The 18,524-nt window shown below is 41.3% G+C and overlaps 1 protein-coding gene across 1 annotated transcript in view; it reads left to right on the top strand.

The window, feature by feature from the left end:
* The window catches only part of plxnb1b (plexin b1b), a 160,370-nt gene that overhangs the window by 74,345 nt on the left and 67,501 nt on the right, over nt 1-18,524 (top strand). Inside the window, exon 4 of the mRNA XM_033626645.2 lies at nt 17,154-17,242. The gene's annotated coding sequence lies outside the window, so the exon portion shown is untranslated. The remainder of the gene's footprint in view (nt 1-17,153; nt 17,243-18,524) is intronic.

The following is an 18,524-nucleotide window of genomic DNA, read 5'->3' as shown; positions in this document are numbered from 1 at the left end:
TCGATGCAAGATCTTGATGAAAAATTAATGCAACACTGGATGGAAATAAATCTTGTGACATTGCAGAAGCTTATCGAAACAATGCCACAGCGAATGCGTGCCGTAATCAAAGCTAAAAGCGGTCCAACGAAATATTAGAGTGTATGACTTTTTTTTGGTGGTGACTTTTTTTTTTGGCCAGGCAGTGTATATACATATACATATATATATACATATATACATATATATATACATATATACATATATATATATATATACATATATATATATATATATATATATATATATATATATATATGTTATTTTTTTTTTCCCTCAAGGGCACTTCGGCAGTGCCCAGGAGGTAAACTAGCACCTCTCAAGCCACCAGTCCACGCTTCGTATTTGGTCACATACTTTGGACACATGCCGAGGCCTTGATAGACTTGTAAGGAGTTGTAAAGCTGTGGCTTCCAGTGATGTAGCATCTAGACATCAGCAATGAACTGTTTGTCAATAAGAGCCTGATTCTGACCATGAAAGTCTCAAATACTGCTTTTCAAAACTCACTTTCACTTTTAACACACTGTTATGGTTGTGTTTGTGGCTATTCAGAAATACAGCGGCAGTGTATATGAATAGAAACATGCATCAGGGACTCTGATGACTTGCTGAATAATTTAGTCATGTTGTTGTACTTTGGCTTCAAAGCTTTTCACCCATTAAACATCACAACTCAGCATTCCGTGTATCAGAAAGTTCCTGCTCACCACTTTGTCATTTATGTGTTTATATCTAAGTGCTGTATTTCCAGCTGTATGTTGAGGCAGCTGTAACTTGTATAGAAACGTTACTGCTGCTGGTGATAAAAAAAAAATGAGCAGACAGGAAAAAATAGCTCTTGTCCTTCCTTTTTGTCTCTGTCAGAGGAGTTTCTGCATTCTTTCTGATAATGTGTGCATAGCTCTCCTCGCCATAATCAGCATGTCAAAACACAAGCTATAATTTGCCTGTGAAGGCATCGCCTCATGAAAACACAAAAGGGCACCAACATGAGCGTGCACACTCACATGCACACTCACACTGACTCTGAGGTTTTTTGTTTTTTTCCCCCTTCCCAGCGAGTTTGTGCAGGACAGTGACTTTGTACTGTTTATATGAGCATGGTTACAGCTGTTGTTACAGTCCAGAGGAGCAGAGACACAGAGGTTGGAGCTTCTATTTGTTTCATAGGCAACGTTGACATTATAGGACTTAATGCTCAATTGCAATTATTTCCCCACATTCGTTCTTTTCTGCTTAGACTGTTAACATTCATGTTTGAAGTGAGCCGTATCTGACATCAGTGTGAACAGATTGCTTGAAGCGCTTCAGATGCAGCCAATGCATGCACTGGAACAACAACAAAAAAGGTCACATTTGCGAGACATAGGCATTTGGGGGAAAAATGATATAGCGGGGCAAGCCTATTCTCTCAAATGATGTGCTGCAGAAGTGGGATGACAATTCATCAAATGTTGAGGATGGGACTGCCCATTGCTCCAAATGGCTGTTTCTCGGAGTGCACTCACTCATTCAGAACCATTTAGCTAATATTTATGCACTACAGTGCCATCGACCTTTCCTCATTCTGTATAATAATTAGCCATGTGCTTCTGTTTGGAACAATGTGTAGCTATAATGTGTAGCTATTTTCAGAGCAATGTGTTTTTTTTTTTTGTTTTATTTTTAAGGAATGGATTTTCAGACCAACAGGACATTTTTAGGGGACTATTGAGGTTTGGGATTATGAGCTGTCTGGTATGAGGGTGAGAAGACAAAGCAATGCAAAAGCCATAGCTCTGTTAGCAGCTATTGCTGGTAGTTCTGCGGAGAGAGAGGTTTGGGTGTGGCTGGGAGAGGAGTCACGAGTGGTGGGGCTGTGATGTGAAGGGTTTCATTCACCGGTTTCTCCAAAGGTTTAGGATGTCCAGGGCTACATCTGTGGCGGCACATGGCATGTAGTCAAGCTGTCCATGTCAGAAAGGGTCTGGCAGTTGGGCTCTGTATGCTTGTGAGTGGGTCAGCCTATCACAGCAGCATTACAGCTATGGCAGCCTCCTAAAAGTTTCAACAACGGACTGCCCAGACACAAGGTGTTTCAGGCCCGGAGGAACTTTTTCATAGTTGTGAGAACCCCCCTTTTTATTGTAGTTCTTACAACACAGTATTAAGGGACTTTTTTAGTTCCTATTTCAGAGTAGGTATTCTCCCAGCACAAAAGGAACCAGTGGTGATGCAAGATTCTATTGATTGGTCAAATACAGCCAACGCAGCACCAGCAACAGCCATTTTTAAAAACCCATTAGCTGTGTAAACAACAGACAAAACAAAAAGACAGCTCGGAATTTAAAACATTGAAGAAAACTTGGACAAATGGTCCGACAGTGATGTCAAGGCTTTACTTGAGTATATATTTGACGGTGGAAATACAACACAATTTTGACAGCATTTTCACAGCAAAAGTTACATTGCCACACCAACAGCTGGCTGGCTAGCAGTACAGCATGTGTGTATGCAGTTCTGGGAGGAACTCCCCAGTAGGAAGTTCTTCTCTTCTTCTCAGGGAATCCCTGAACTATTTGGTCTGATTTGGTCTTGGTGAGTGATCTGTGCCTTTGCAGTGAAGTATGACATAGAAAAAACCTGACTGTATGGGACAAACACACAGGAATTCGGATTGTTCTCAGAAGGGTCTTGTGGCCAATGATCAAATATGCATTGGATTCAGGATCACTTATGAAAGTGGCCTTAGAGCCATTAAGTTGTTCTCCCTGAGGAAAGTGTCATGTATTGATTCACACGATATGTGGTTAGTAATAATGCTAGGGAATTTACAGTATCTGTAAGGCTTGTTGTTTTTAGTTTTCCATCCAGTAATACCTGGATGAAACAGTTAAAGCCAAACTTCAATCAGATTTAATGTTATTGTTTCCTGTCAGTGCTGGGACAGTTTACAGTGCTCAGGGTCTTATCCTGTTGAAGACAACTCTTCTTCCACCAATAGAAAGTGATGAAAAGTAAACAGAAGAAAAAATGAGCTGTATGCAGCACATACCAGCCGACTGGTCCTTAATTTCCACTCAAAACACACAGCCTGTGGACACAAGACGGCCGACAGTGTGGAAGCCCACTTGGCCCAACAAGGCCTGGAGCCAAACGCTTGTGTCCATAACTGGCCCAGGATCTGCTGTGGGCAGGGCCAGAGTTGGCGGGACAGAGCAGAGCAATGTCAGAGGTTGTGTTTGGCTAATTATCCTCAGGATAACTGCTGTCCTGCCCTCCGGAGCTCCTGCTGGAACAGCAGAGCTATTCACTGCTGTGACTTCACTGATTTTTACTCTGTTACAGAGTTCTGGACACTTCAGGTGGAGGGATGCTTATTTTCATAGACTTTCAGTGTTTATCGGTGTCAGATATCGATCTGATGTTTGTCTCCTCAGAGCCCATTCTGACTCTGATGTTTCACTTCTGACATCAAGGCTCCACCTCTGGCTAATGACCTCCTCACCTGGTCAAGTGTCTCTTCCTGCTGCCTGTTGGGCTGATGGTTGTCATCTGTAAACCACTCAGACCCCTAAGCAGTTAAATACAGTGTTCAAGAGTGTGTCTCAGTGTGTTAAGTTGGTAATGATAACCTGTGTATAGGTCCCTGTGTGTCCCCACCCTTCTATTCTGTGTAAATGTGAGTGTCTCCTTGGGCATCTGCCATCCATGGTGACTGGCCTAAACAATATTATTATACACAATGATTGAACACACACACACACACACACACTCTATATGTTGCCTAACCCACTGTGGTGCAAAGGTTTACCCCATGCTCATATACACGATGCATCTGCAACCATGTCCAACACTGAACTGAACTACTGCCACACATTTTAGTTCTTTGAATAGGAACATAACTTATACTTTCTACTTTAAACTTTAAAACTAAAGGATCATCTCTTTCCAATACTAGAGTGGTACTCAGAGAGCACTGACCTCCGCCAAGGCCAATAGTCCAGTCTTCTAATCTGAAAGCGCCATTATGTTTCAATATATTCCCAGAGCTATAGAATGATGTCCATAATGCTCAATAATTATCCCATATATGCTTTGTCTGTAAATGCTGCGAGTTATAGTGAAACCGAATTGTGTACTTGTGTTTGAAATTGTCTATATTAAGCCATGTTTAATGTGTGTTTTATTTGTGTATTGAATCAACTAAACTTTACAGCACTTCACAGAAACCCCGCTGCTGACTAGTGTTTTGGAAGTGTAACTGTTGTGCTGCTGCGCATTTTCTAGAGTTGTACCGATACCAATATTGGAAATGCCTCCGATACTGCCTAAAATGTGGTACAGCCTATGACCAATTCGATACCACGTAATGCCTCACATCATTACACATACGCATGCTACAGGCAAACGAAATGGAAATGGAGTGGAGTTTAAAAAGCATTCTACTGTAGCCTTTAAAATGTCTTTTTTACCAAATTGTGTGGCTGCACTTTAACCTATGTCTTGATCTGTGTCAACACTGGATAATAATAATAAAAAAAAAGTTTTATAGCATTCATTCTACTATTATGTATTTATTTCTTAATATTTTACATAGAGTTTTAGGAGTTGAGACATACAACAATTCATATCCCATCCATTTTTATTTTACATGCTGGTACTCGGTATCGCCAGATACCTGAGGTTCAGGGATCAAAATCGGTATCGGGAAGGAAAAGTTGTATCGGTACATTGCTAGCATTTTCAAACGGGAATAATATCACTGTGTTTGCACTTTATTTTAGAAAACTGCTTGTAACATCTCAAATGTGGCTTTGACTGGCAACTGAAAACATGTAGCCAATGTTGTAGAAAATACTGAGATATATATTGTGTATTGCCAGTCAGTCTGTGAATACAGTTGTCATGAAGTGAGAAATTAATTATAGAGACCAGACCTGTTTTTTGAACCAGGCTGTAAACATGTTTATTTCTGCTGTTAAGTCAGGCGTTTTAACATGGAGGTCTATGGGAACTGACTCAAGAGAGTCATTTGCAGACCTTACAGAGGCAAAAAATGCTATGTAACACACTAAAGAAGAGGTAAAACCCCAAATAGATCTCCTTTAAGAGTAAAACTACATTTTGCCTTCATGAGATACATTGAAGATGACAGAGGTGACATGAAACCATGTCCCTGGCCAGAATTGAACATGGGATGTTGCAGTTGTATAGTATGTGTCTTAACCATAAGGGCGACAACATGACACAATCTGTTGCCTCAACCTGCGTCATCACCTGAGCTGTTTTGGTGTTTGCGGGCTCCAGTGTGGTAAACACAAAGGCACCATCAGCACTTTGTTTCAAAGCCAAATAATGTCCGAATGGAGTTATAACTTACCCCAAGACATTATTACTTCTCTGCTTGACTACATTCAAAAGTTGTTGCTTGTGCCACTGTAGATACTTTATGATGTGTGCTGCCAGCCGCACCTGTCTGCCTCTGAGTTACGATCCAGGTGAACTCTACAGACTTTAATAGCTTCCTGTCTGGCAGCTGTGAGTGTTTATTGTAGCCCTGATGACCTGCTACTTGCTCTCATTTATGCCCCTTAACATCTTATTCCACCACAGACCTGCCCCTTTATTATGGTGACATGACTCAAACAAGTACTGCAGTAGATTGGAGTTGTCACTTATTTGTTATCTGTTTCTCTTTTTTTCTTCCTCTTTGTTTGCTTAAGTGAATATTTTGACACTGCTGCGAATACAAAATAGATTTATTTTAAACCGTAATCAAGATATCGCCCCATTTTATTTGACAGATTTCAGCTGGTAGAACCACCTTGTTTTGGTTCATACATTGACTTGAATGCTGCTGCAGAAGGCAGATCCCAGTAGTCAAACATTTAGAGCTTTGCCATCAATTAAAGTTTTAGTTTCATTCTGAAGAGAAAGATGGAAAGAAATTCAGACAAAATGAAAATTTAAAACAACCTCCTGTCTTATCTGGCTCTGGTGCTCCTGAACTTGAGTATGAATATCAAAAAATTAAGCTTAAATATGTATGCAAACATACTTTCTTTTTTGCATTTTATATTTACTGTGCTGGTTTGAATAAAGTCAACGAGTCTAAGATGTGTGAAGTACAACCCTTATTCCAAAAAAATTGGGAGATACTGTAAAATGTAAATAAAAACAGAATGCAATTTTTGCAAAACCGTTTTGACCTCTACAGTACAGTACAAAGACAAGATATCCATTGTTCAAACTGATAAGCCTCATTGTTTTTTGCAAAATATACACTCATTCTGAATTTGATTCCTGCAACACGTTCCAAAAAAGTTGGGACAGGGCAACAGAAGACTGGGAAAGTTGCTGAATGCTCAAAACACATCTGTAACATTCCACAGGTAAACAGGTTAATTGGTAACAGTGATAGTATCATTAATAGGTATGAAAGGGGGCATCCTTGTAAGGCTTAGTTGTTCAAAGGAAGGATGGTCACTTTGTAAAAACTGTGTGGGCAAACAGTCCAACAGTTTCAGAACAATGTAGTCTCTACAGACTCTACAGTCAGTGAATGTAGAGTCTGTAGGCAAACCCCGGAGGTCTTGCCTCCGGAAGAAGAACGGAAGAGCCCTGGTTTTCGGTTGTAGGCTGTTTGTAGTCCGCGTGATATTGACCAATCACGTTTGAGCCGGCTCCAGTTGTTGCCAGGTTAAATGGTCCATGCGGTGAACTAACGGGGTGGAACATAATTGGCGTCACTTCAACCTCTGAATCCATCGCAATGGTTCAGCATATTTAATTACATATAAACGGAAGTTGGAAACAGAAATTTGCCTCCTCCGCCCAAATCAAACCGGAATGCCAAAAAATCTGGGGTCTGCCCCCAGAGGCTGTATCACCGCCTGCCGGAAGTCAGATGCCGAATACAGCTGATGGGTTCCGAGAATGAGAACGTCTCTCAAAGCACAATTACCAGGAATTTTATGGATTTCGCATTTACCGTCCATAATATCATCAAAAGATTCAGAGACTCCAGAGAAATCTCTGCATGTAAGGGGCAAGGCTGAAAAACCAACATAGACTTTCACTGCATTGAAAACCAACATGATTGTGTAAAGGATAGTACTACATGGGCTCAGGAACACTTTAGAAAACCACTGTCATTAAAGACAGTTCATCGCTGCATCTACAGATGCAAGTTAGGACTCTACCATGCAAAGGACATCCAGAAACACCGCAGACTTCTCTGAGCCCGAGCTCATCTGAGATGGACTGATTCAAAGTGGAAAAGTATGCAGTGGTCTGACCAGTCCATACTACAGATTGATTTGGAGATCATGGAAGTCGTGTCCTCTGGGCTTAAGAGGAAAAGGACCATCCAGATTGTCACCAGCTCAAAGTTCAAAGCCAGCATCTGTGATGGTATGGGGGTGTTTTCGTGCCCATGGCATCATGGGTAACTTAACATCGCTGAAGGCACCATGAATGCTGACGACGTCTTTGTCAGGGATGCCCCTGCTAATTCCAGCAAGACAATGAGACACATTCTGCATGTGTTCCAACAGCGTAGTGAACAAGTGCGGGTAAGAGACTAACTTGCCTGCAGTCCAGACCTGTCTCCCACTGAACATGTCTGGAGCACTATGAAGCACAAAATGCAGCAATAGGCTCCAGACTGTTAAACAACTGATGTTGTATATCAAGCAAGAATGGGAAAGAATTTCACTTTCAAAACTTCAACAGTTAGTGTCCTCAGTTCCCAAACACTTACTGAGTGTTGTTAAAAGAAAAGGTGATGTAACACAGTGGTAAACATGCTCCTGTCCCAACTTTTTTGAAACGTGTTGTGGACATCAAATTTAAAATAGTAAGTATATGTTTATAAAAAAACAATAAAGTTAATCCGTTTAACATAAAATATTTTGTCTTTGGACTGTATTCAATTGAATAAATGTAATTAATTGCATTCTGATTGTATTTACATTTAACACAGCATCCCAACTTTTTGGAATGGGAGTTGTATTTTTGAGTATACCAACATGAAAAACTGTCTCACTCAACATGAAATGAGTGAAATGTAAAATGAAAAAAAAGAAGAAGAACTAAAAAAAAAAAAAAACTCAAATCATACAGGTATTATCTTTTTGTGGCTGATATCACTGATCTCATCTCATCTGATCTCTCATCTGATCTCAGCTTAGCGAACAGCAGCCTTTACACCGAGAGCAACACTGATTCAAGATAAGGAAAAGGGAGATCCCAACACACAAAGCTATTGAGTTGTACCCAAACGTAGAAGTGATCCCTGAGACCCGGGTATCCGCCCTGTCTTGTATCCAGGCTCAACCTCTGTCACCCCAGGGTGATTTTCTGAGAGCCATAAAATTTAACAACCATGGGAACTTCCTTTACCCAGCCAGCTCCTCTGCAGGGACAAGTGGCTCTCCTCTGACCACTGAAACATGTCCCACTGTCATCTCATTGATGGGCTGTATCCCTTAAAAGGGCCTGATCAGGGAAACTGAGGGACTTTTATGTCTTAATTTCTCTAAGGACGTTTTCCGGAAGAGAGCGCAGGATGATGATCCCCCCCTCCTCCTCGCCCTCTCTCTCTCTCTCTGAAGTTCATCAGCCGAGGAGGAATGTGTTCTTGTAGACGGGCGGCAATTGTTGGGGGGTTTCTCTATAAATAACTTCTTGTCAGCCAGCCAGCCGGGCTGTCCAGCTCCAGCACCAGCAGGCAGACTAATGCAGTGACTGAGAAAGAATGCGCCAACTGAGCTCTGACACAGTCCAGTAGCTACTGCTACTTCTGCACAAGCTGATTAGGACAATGAAGAGAGTTGGATTTAACTTCATCTGATCTCTAATTTAAAACACAGAAACACAATCTTTCTAATAAAACATTTTTGTGAAGCAGATAAGGTCAGAAAGATTTACACTCCATGTGCCAGTAGTCTTTTTTGGTTAACAGACTGATTTTTTTTTTTTAAGAATAACATAAATCTAACACTTTATATTTGACAGCTGTACAGGTTCAGTGTGCAGCTAGAACATTTCAGGAAGCACTGTTGACAGCACTGGTGTTATGACTGACTTAGTTATTAAGAGCTGACCAGAGGAGATGATAGTTCTGTAAAAAAACAAAAACAAAAAAGAAACTTGCTAATGATCTGCTAGAAATATGTGACACAATCAAAAACAGCAAATTCAGGATACTTACAGTGTGACTGGACTGCATGTACAATTCCAACAAACATGCTCTGACTTTTGTTAAAGCTTTTATTGGTCTTTGATTGGCTTCCACTCCATAACAATGACAGCTAAGGCTCATGGGTATTATTGTATTTAGGACCATCCTCCACACCACACAGGGGTTTGCCACATATTGATTTATTTGTGGCAGCCTGCCACGGTATCAGCATTTGCTGCCACATCATGGTTTTCCATTTTTGGAGCTGGACCATTTATTAGGAGTGCTGTTGGAGTATATATAAACTAAATTTAAATTCTCCTTGTAACTGTATACCACGCAAATATTCTGTTTCACTGGGAAATACATCACAGTACAGGAGCTTTCGCTGTTAAGTCATTACAGTTCAGTCATGAAATAAAAGTACATCAATGAATGCTCATCATCACAGTTTTTTGCCAAAACAAGAACACTGCTTCTGTGTTTTTTATGTATACAAATATTCAGTATGTCATTAGAAGAAACTTTGAAATTACAATGGAGATTAAAACTTGTGAAACCAGCAGGTCCTTGTACTTTACTGCTCCATTTTAATAGATTACCACTGCAGATGTTAATACTGTAACTTGTCAAACCTGAAAAATGGTCCAATAAATCCCAGCAGTTTGTATCTTGGTCCTTCTTTAGTCTGATATGATTTGTCTCTGAGAATCCAGAGGGACAAAAGGGGACATTTGCAGAGCCCCAGTGTCCCCCCTGCTAGGTGTCACGAGATAGCCTTAATGGTTTTCACAGCTTGTATATCATAGCACTAACAGTTGTGTTGCGGAGGAGCAGGAGGATGCTGACAGCCATTGTTTGTGCAAATGACCACCACAGGCTCTCACAGCCACTAAAGCATCCTTTATAAACACCGTTTGTTGATGTAAAAGCAACGAGTGATTGCAGACGGCTGCGTTCACTCAAGGCCTCAGTGTGTGTGTGTGTGTGTGTGTGTGTGTGTGTGTGTGTGTACGTGTATGTGTGCATTCTGGATTGTGTTTATTTGTGTAAAGTGTACAGTGGAGGTCTCCTCATTACAGGCGTGTGTGTGATGTGCAGGTTTGTGTGCTTATGCTCACAATCATGTCACTAATTAGAAAGTTGCTTTATTTCCCCTCCCCCTCATTCTGCAAATGAGTGGGTGTTGAATGGGGCATTGTGGGTAGACACTGGAATAAATGCTACCCCCCCCCCCTCTTATTATCATTAGTCACATTCCATCAGTTCTCAGGGAGCAGTGAGGCTTGCGAGCACTTGTTTGTGGCAATCTCCCTTGTCGTTTCCCCCTCTTCTCTCTCTCCCCCCATCTTCCCCTTTCACTATTGTCTTTCTATAACCCTGTTTCTGTCTACTAATACCACTCTGCCAGCTTTTTCACTTCAAATGCTCTGTGCCCCCCCCCCCATGCTGTTGTCCCTCTCTGTCTCCTCCAGAATATAGGATAGTTGAATTGCAAATGAATCAAAGGCTGGACTCAATGAAGCGGATGATGGCTCAATTGAATATGGCTCTCAGGAATGCTTGGTTGTGATGTGGAGTCTTTTGGCTGCAGCTCAGGCTCAGGCTCAGGCTCATTTGTGGTGGGTTGAGGTTGGTTTGTCGTATTGGGATTCTACCCTCCTTGTCGTGTCCATCTGCTACAGGCTGCACAACTACCTGTCCTCTTAACAATACATTAGTTCAAGATAGGGAGTGCATTTACAATTAATCTTTCCTTTTAAAACAAGGCCTATCCCAGCCTCAGAGCTCTGCTGAAACCTTCTTTCTGTGATCCGTTAGTTTGGCATGACTCAGTACGTTTACAGACACAATTAAGTGGAGCTGCGGTTATAGCTCTACTTGGCCATTTAATTGGACTACTGTCCTTGTCCCGGTATACAACCACGGGGGGGAAATTGGTTTATTGACTGAAGTGTGTCCAACTACGATAGGTGGTGATATGCCCCCTTTCAGCTTGTTAATATTGGACCTTTTTCTGGTTGACTTATTAAGTCACAGACCAAACAATCGACAAACAAGACACACCATGAACTGTCCAAATATGTACAGCTGGACAGATCGTTGTCTGTCCAAAAATGCATGGCTATGGATGTAGATTTCACCATGTTCTTACTGGCTTTATCTTCTGTTACGCATGTAAATGCTGTTCGACTTCCGGGTCAAAGCCTGGGGGGGAGCTGTGGAGTGTGTGCCTAGGCCAACTTGGATCTGATTGACTGTATATGTGCAGGAGGGTGTGTTAGTCTGTGAAGTGTTTCTAATTTCTGTCTACTCCATACAGGTACAGTAAAATATTGAAATGTTTTTATTTGTTTGTTTGGTTTTTGACTTTACTTTTTAAAAATGCATGAAGCGAGGAGAGGTGAACAATATGAAGCAATGAAGGTTTTGCTAATAGTACCGGCAATAATTTAAAACTACTTTCACCCCTGTATATAAGTTATAGAAATCTGTTGATAGAAATGTTATTTTATATGCAAATATTTTAATAAAGTATTTCTTGTTTAAGTACATGGTATCTTAGGATTTTTTTTTTTTTTCTTACCGTGGTATCCACTTTGGTATCGAGAATCGTGTAATTTTACTGGTATCGGCACCGACTATTGAATTTTTGGTATTGTGACGTCCCTAGTCCCCATAGAGGAACCCTTTGGTTCCTGGTAGAACCTTTGAAAAAAGGGTTAGAACCTAACATAAATGGTTATATCTAGAACCATTTTTAAAAGGTTCCACCCAGAACCCTGTATGAATTTCTCTGGAGAGAGACCATCTATAGAGTAATGGGTCCTCCCAGAACCCTCTGGGGGTTTTCTCCAGAACTTTCCCACCTTCTAAGGGTGGTAACAAAGAGAATCCTATCATTTTCCAATGGTTTAATCTAGAACTCACTCAGGGAAGCTCTAAATAGTAGTTGACTGCTTTACCCATACATCTCTCTCTTTATTAGGTTAGCCTGGGGCCAAGGGACCACATCCAGTATCCTCGGGCTTCATGAGGCTGTTAAAGGGCCAGGGCTGATGTGGTCCAACACAACACACAATGGCCCAGCTGCAGAAAATGTTGACATTATTTGACTAAAAAAATATATACATTTTAATATCAGTTTGCACCACTCTAGCTAGTAGCTACATAATAGGGCTGTGCGATTGCCTCACGGGGGGGGGGGTTACGTCCTTGGCACGTGGGGGGTTACGGCCTTGGCACGTGTCTTTCGTCAATCACTACCACGCTATTTTAATATTTTGTATCACATGCAAAAGTGAGTGGCCCCCGGAGTCTGGCTTGTCAGGGCAGTGGTGTCGGTATCGACACCGCTGCGCAAGGAGGTTGATTAGACCTTATTGATTACATTGCATTATAATGCTTGAAGATAATTTGGAATGATGGGTTTGAATTATTGCATGTATATTGTTTGGCTTCTGTGCCGGTAGATTTGATTAATCAAAGATAATAGCAAAGCAACAGAGAATTTAAAATAAGCACAGCAGGGGCGTCGGTGGCTTAGTGGTAGAGCAGGTGCCCCATGTACAAGGCTGTTGCCGCAGCGGCCTGGGTTTGACTCCAGCCTGTGGCCCTTTGCTGCATGTCACTCCCTCTCTCTCTCCCCCCTTCACACTTGTCTGGCCTATCCATTAAAGGCTAAAAATGCCCCCAGAGAATATATTTAAAGAATGAATAAATAAATAAATAAATAAACACAGCAGAAATGTCAACTAGGTCAGACCACAGTGTTTAACTATATATCTTTAAAGCAGCTGTGCAGAACTTTACGTTTTCGTTGATTACAGAGCCCCCTTTGGTCGAACCGGTATGACACCCACAGCCTGGTGGTGTAAAATTCCGACTGCAGCTGGCATTTGGCTTCATTCGTAAAATCTCGACTGCAACCGGCAATTACCGCACGCATTTGTTTTGGAGAGCGAGAAGAAAATCATAAATGTTCTGGTGTAGCTCGGAATTTCTTATAAACTGAGGACAACTGCCTGCTGTCTATTTGTGTTCATGGTCACAGTCACAGATAATTTTGTGGCGTTTGTTGTAACGTTACTAGACAAAAGCGGTTTACATCAACTAACGTTACATTTAGCTTGCTTATAACTTCCATGTCATCATATATTGAAGTGAAACAACATCTGACAAGTTGTGGTATATTCTCTAAATAAAAACAAAAATTACATACCTGTCGATTAGGAAAAGGGCCAACTCGGGATCACTTTTAAAACCTTTCAAATCTCTCAGCTCTCTCCACTTGGTGAATGCCTGACCGAGGTTTACACGCATTTGGGCTGGCGCCCTATCACTGTCCTGTTTAGCCTTCTTCTGTTCTTCTGTTCTTTTTCTTTTAGATGGTGCTCCTTCTTTATCCGCCATGGCATCGAAAGTACAACCAAGTCCTTATAGATACATCTGGTAAACTGTTATGTGTTCAGCAATGCCCGTTGCGTACCGCTTACTCGAAGAACACTCTGTAAACACGGCTCTTCTTCTTCTCTCAATTTATTGGCAGATCACAAACAACTTCCAGGTGCATACCACCACCTACTGTACAAGAGTGTGCAATGTGTCCGAAATCATTCACTACTCCCTACTACATGTCATTTAGCCTGTTTCTTAAATCCTACTCGTAAACATGGCTCTTTCTTCTTCTGCGGTTTAATGGCTGCGGGCCGCTGCGGGCGTGCAGACTTACTTCCGCCTCCAGGTACCGTATTCTGGTTTGCTGACTTCCACTGTGTCCGACCCGAGCGAGGCTACGCTAAATAGCCATATAGAGAAAGGCTTTTTTGTCGCTGTTGGGTTCAAATAAATATGCAGATCTTCAAGGGGGGGTGATACGAACTAGGGACAGTTTTATCAATGGTAAAAAGTTCCGCACAGCTGCTTTAAACGTCACAGTTATGGTTGAAAATGACAACAGAAATCAACAAGTTTGCCAATTTTACATTTCTGCATTTGTGATCAGCTGCCAGTTGTCTACCTGGAAGTGATTGTTGTTGTTAGTGCAACGTCATAGTGAATCGGTCTATAGCGTCACAGTTTCTTAACAGTTTCAAACATATCTTCTGCATTTCTGTACAGATTTCATTTATTTTTACTTGGGCTGACATACATGCTCATGCACATATATCTCTAATAAGCTGACACTGACCGATATATCGACCTAGCCATTTTAACAACTAAGTTTTTACTAGATATACGCACAGCCCGTTGCAAGACTTTTCTACCAGCTAATCTTTTATTTGGCATTCAGAGCAAAAACCGCACAGCATTTTAAAAGGGGCTGTGCTGTTGGGGACATGTTGCTTTTGTTGCCCATCAGTAAATGAAATACAGTCCACAAAGGCCAGTTTGAGTAAAAGACATTAGATCATAGCTGAAAAGCTTATCAGATGCCAAAACACTGCACAGTGGTTTATTATACTACAAAGACGGATTGTACAAGTAAACGTGGTGACTGTCATTTCATCTCAGCAATTGCAACGTAAACAGTGGAATTACCCCAGAATGTGTCGGCACAGTGGGTAATTCCACCCCTAGACTTGCATACTGTGCCAACACAGCGGGACAGCAGGCTGGTCTCATTGAAATTAAAAAGCGTTTTATTTTTTGTCATACAGTGAAAATCTGTCTGAATACAGCCTTAAGACACATTTGTCCCTATAGCATATTCCAGGTGATAAAAGTGGCACTGCACCAAATTGCATTGAGCTAGGTGTGAGCCACCTACCAAGAGAGTGTATTGCTGTTTGTTCTGGGAAATGACACAATCCAAGCCAACTCTGGGTCACCACAAATGTACACTTTTCTGTGTTTGAACATTGATTGACGGCATTAGCATAATGAAGTGAATTCATGGCACACTGCTGGCTGGACTGATGACCAAATTATCAGGTTTATTTCTTGTGCATCCTTCATTACTACATGTTCTATTTGTCAGGCTATCTTGTGTGTTTTGCTGGACTATCTACTGTGAACTCAGTTAAGTACTATTTCTGCAGACAGTGCTGAAACAAGGTGGAGTCCATTACCTAAAAGTAAAGGAACATTTAGATAAAGCAATTAGAGGCACAATTTCCCTCCTCTCTCCTCTCATCAAACTGATACCTTTTGGCTTGCTGAACTCACTGAAAAAAAGACTTCCATCCGGATATGAAATGTGATTTTTAACATTAGAGAATTGAATCAGAAGTCCATTCTCTTGCTCTCATGTGTCTCAAACTCTGAATGACGTTGAGTCTGATTGGATTATTCACTGCAGGAAAGGGAAACCTCTTCCAGTTGGGATCGGTCCAGAGCGATGGCAGCCCAGTTTACTGCAGTTTTTGATTTGCAGCTTTCAGCAAATAGCAAATTAAGATAGATGAGGACCTGATTGGCCTGTTACTCTTGGATGAGTGGGGTGACAGCCTGAGAATTTTGAGAGTTATTGGAGAAGACAACCCTGCGCTCAAATCCGACACTGTTCCAAGAGGCGGAAACAGGAGAAGCACTGTATTTGTTGAACTAGTGCTTCTATGAGTTAACATGCCTGTCATTCCTGTCTGTGCTCCGTTAGGCTCCGGTCCGGTGCTTTCTCAGGATTATCTGCATAGGGCTGTAAAGCATCTGTCCACCAGAGAGTCGTGACGCACTGACTGCAGAGTTCAGGATCTGCAGGCACAGAGTTTCACCTTTTTACCAAGTACTAAAAACTCACTCGCCCACCCTCCTGGGGTCAAAGGAGCAAGTCTGGCTTTTGGTTTAGATTTGATGATTTCGGGTTCGGTCACTGAGGCATCAGTCAGTCTGTTTGATCTCTGTGCCTCTGCTTGTACTGGAACAGGAGGTAGTTGTACATGAGCATGCCATTCAGTGGAAAAACAAACATTTGTGAGGAAGTGCCTGCTGAGGAGTTTTAGATTTAAATCACATTTGGTTGAAATTACATAGATAACAAAGATCATTATGATTGTGCTCTGGTAAGTAGTTTTTTTGTGTGTCCTTTCTTTCCATATTTGGCCTCTTGCCAGGCCTTTACCCTCATTCCCACATACAGGAGATTGCCACCAACAAAGCAAGCTTTCTAATGCTCTCCGTGAGCCAGCGAAAGAGGTGTGTGTATGTATGTGTGTGTACTTGTTGAGGATTGGTCTGTTCAGTGGAGTGAATAGTGTCTTTTTCAGTCTGTCTCCGTCTTTTTTCCCCAACCTCCCCTTTGGATAAGCCCACTGGAGATCCGCCTGAACTCGTAAGAGATAATCCCGCTTCTGTGCCAGTGATGGAGTGTTGGGAGGCGATGGAGGAGGAGAGGTGGATAGAAAGAAGAGGGAGATAATGAGTGGGAAAGAGGAGGATTTGTATTATGTGGAGTGAAAAAGAGAATTTAGTGGCATAACTGACTGCTAAATATGACAGCATTTCACAAAATCAGTGTGAAAATACAGATTCAGCTACTGAAACAAGGGAATTCTACTCTCAAGGTTCTCATGCCATCTTCCTTTACCTCACGGCAGCTTGTTTTTCTGGCAAGCACTGTGAAGCCAGAGGGTTTTGTGCCTTGTATCCTAGCAATGAAGGAGGATTGTATACAGGGACAGAGTGTGTGGCACTGAAAGCCCTCTTGGGCTGACACTACTTGACTTGGTCTCTGCTGAGGGCTTTTTACACGCAAGAAACGGATGTAGCCAGTCAGACATAGGTCTGACAGGAATTGCAATGGGTATGAGCTTCCCACGACTCTCAATGGACCGCAGCAATGCCAAAAAATACAAGGTATTTAAACATCTGAGTCTGTGGTATACATGCAGGCTAGTGGTAATGTCCATTATGGTGAAGTTTATCAACTATGTTTGCTGCTGTAAATCCCCCTTGGTGTCTTAGTATAGAGTATACTGATGTATTTTCTCTTTCCTTTGTTTTGCAGGTTGTGTCCAGAAGGATGTGTCTTTAAACCCGAGCTGCTGGGAGGTCAAGAGGTGACATGCCTCTGTAAAACATCACTGGAAACAAATGGTGAGGAGCCCTTGTCTCTGATAGTTTGTATTGCTTAAGGTATCCTCCAGAGGTTGTTTGAAAAGTCTAATGCCACTTGGTGTAGTCATAGATAGTATAAATAAAAACAATTTAATTTTCTTATCAAACAATAGTTTATTATTTGTCTTAACACTGTCACTCTGCAGAAAGAACAGACTTCTGCAGAGTGATAAAGGTCAAAAGTAAAGTTTGTACCCTCTTCCTCTTTCTCCACTGAGAACTTCTCAGTGGAACAGAAGTGATCAGTTTGCTTGGCCCATATACTGTTCAGTGCATGGTAGGAACCGAGTACTCGAGGGATCAATGGTTATTATTTTTAGGGCAGATACAGATTATATTAGAATTCAAGGAGACTAATAATAATTAACAGGTAGAACTGATATGCATTTATAGTAAAAATGAAGATCTTTGTGTGAAAATATAAACCAACACAAAACTTTTTAAATTCCTTTAACTGGCTATGTTGAATGAAATGCAGCTGCAAAAGAGAAAATTGCAGACAATTTTTACCACTGCACTCCCTATGCTGACACCTTTGCAGTCTGCTTTCAGCAATGTTTGTAGACTGTAATACTCCCACACTGCACATCAGACCCTTTTTTTCATCCATCAAGAGAAGAAGGAAGACAGAAAAGGGGAGACAGTGTCGGGGTAAGAAAGAAGGGGAGCATTAGTCTTTCTTGTCTGTCATTTTGATTGTTAGATTTTTTAATAATAATAATAGTAATAATAAGACATATTGAAATAATTAAATTTTCATCCATTAATTTTTTTTCTTTATGCCTCAACACCGGTGATAGCCGTGGTCAGAGGCATTATGTTTTCGGGTTGTCCGTCTGTCTATGAGTACATATGTATGTCATCCATCTGTCCCATGCTTGTGAAAGCAATTGCTCAAGCCTCAAGGGATTTTCTTTAAATTTGGCACATATGTCCGCTTGGATGCAACAATGAACTGATGAGTGTTTGATGGTCATAGGTCAAAGGTCAAGGTCAGCGTGACCTCACAAAATTTGTTTCTATCCATAACTCAATAATTCATATCCTAATAATGACAAAATGTCACACAAATGTCTAATAGGATACAGTAAAGAAGTAATGCCATTTTATATCCAAAAGGTCAAAGGTCAGCTTCACTGTGACATCATATTACTCTGCATAAAACACTTTTTTGCCCATTACTCAGTGTCATATCTCAGGAACGGAAGGGGAGACATTTGCTCAGATACTGTATTAGTGATACTCACCCTGAAACTGCGCT

Source organism: Epinephelus lanceolatus, chromosome 1 (assembly GCF_041903045.1).
Source record: "Epinephelus lanceolatus isolate andai-2023 chromosome 1, ASM4190304v1, whole genome shotgun sequence".
In the NCBI taxonomy this organism is placed as follows: Eukaryota; Metazoa; Chordata; class Actinopteri; order Perciformes; family Serranidae; genus Epinephelus; species Epinephelus lanceolatus.
This window is presented reverse-complemented; position numbering and strand designations above follow the sequence as displayed.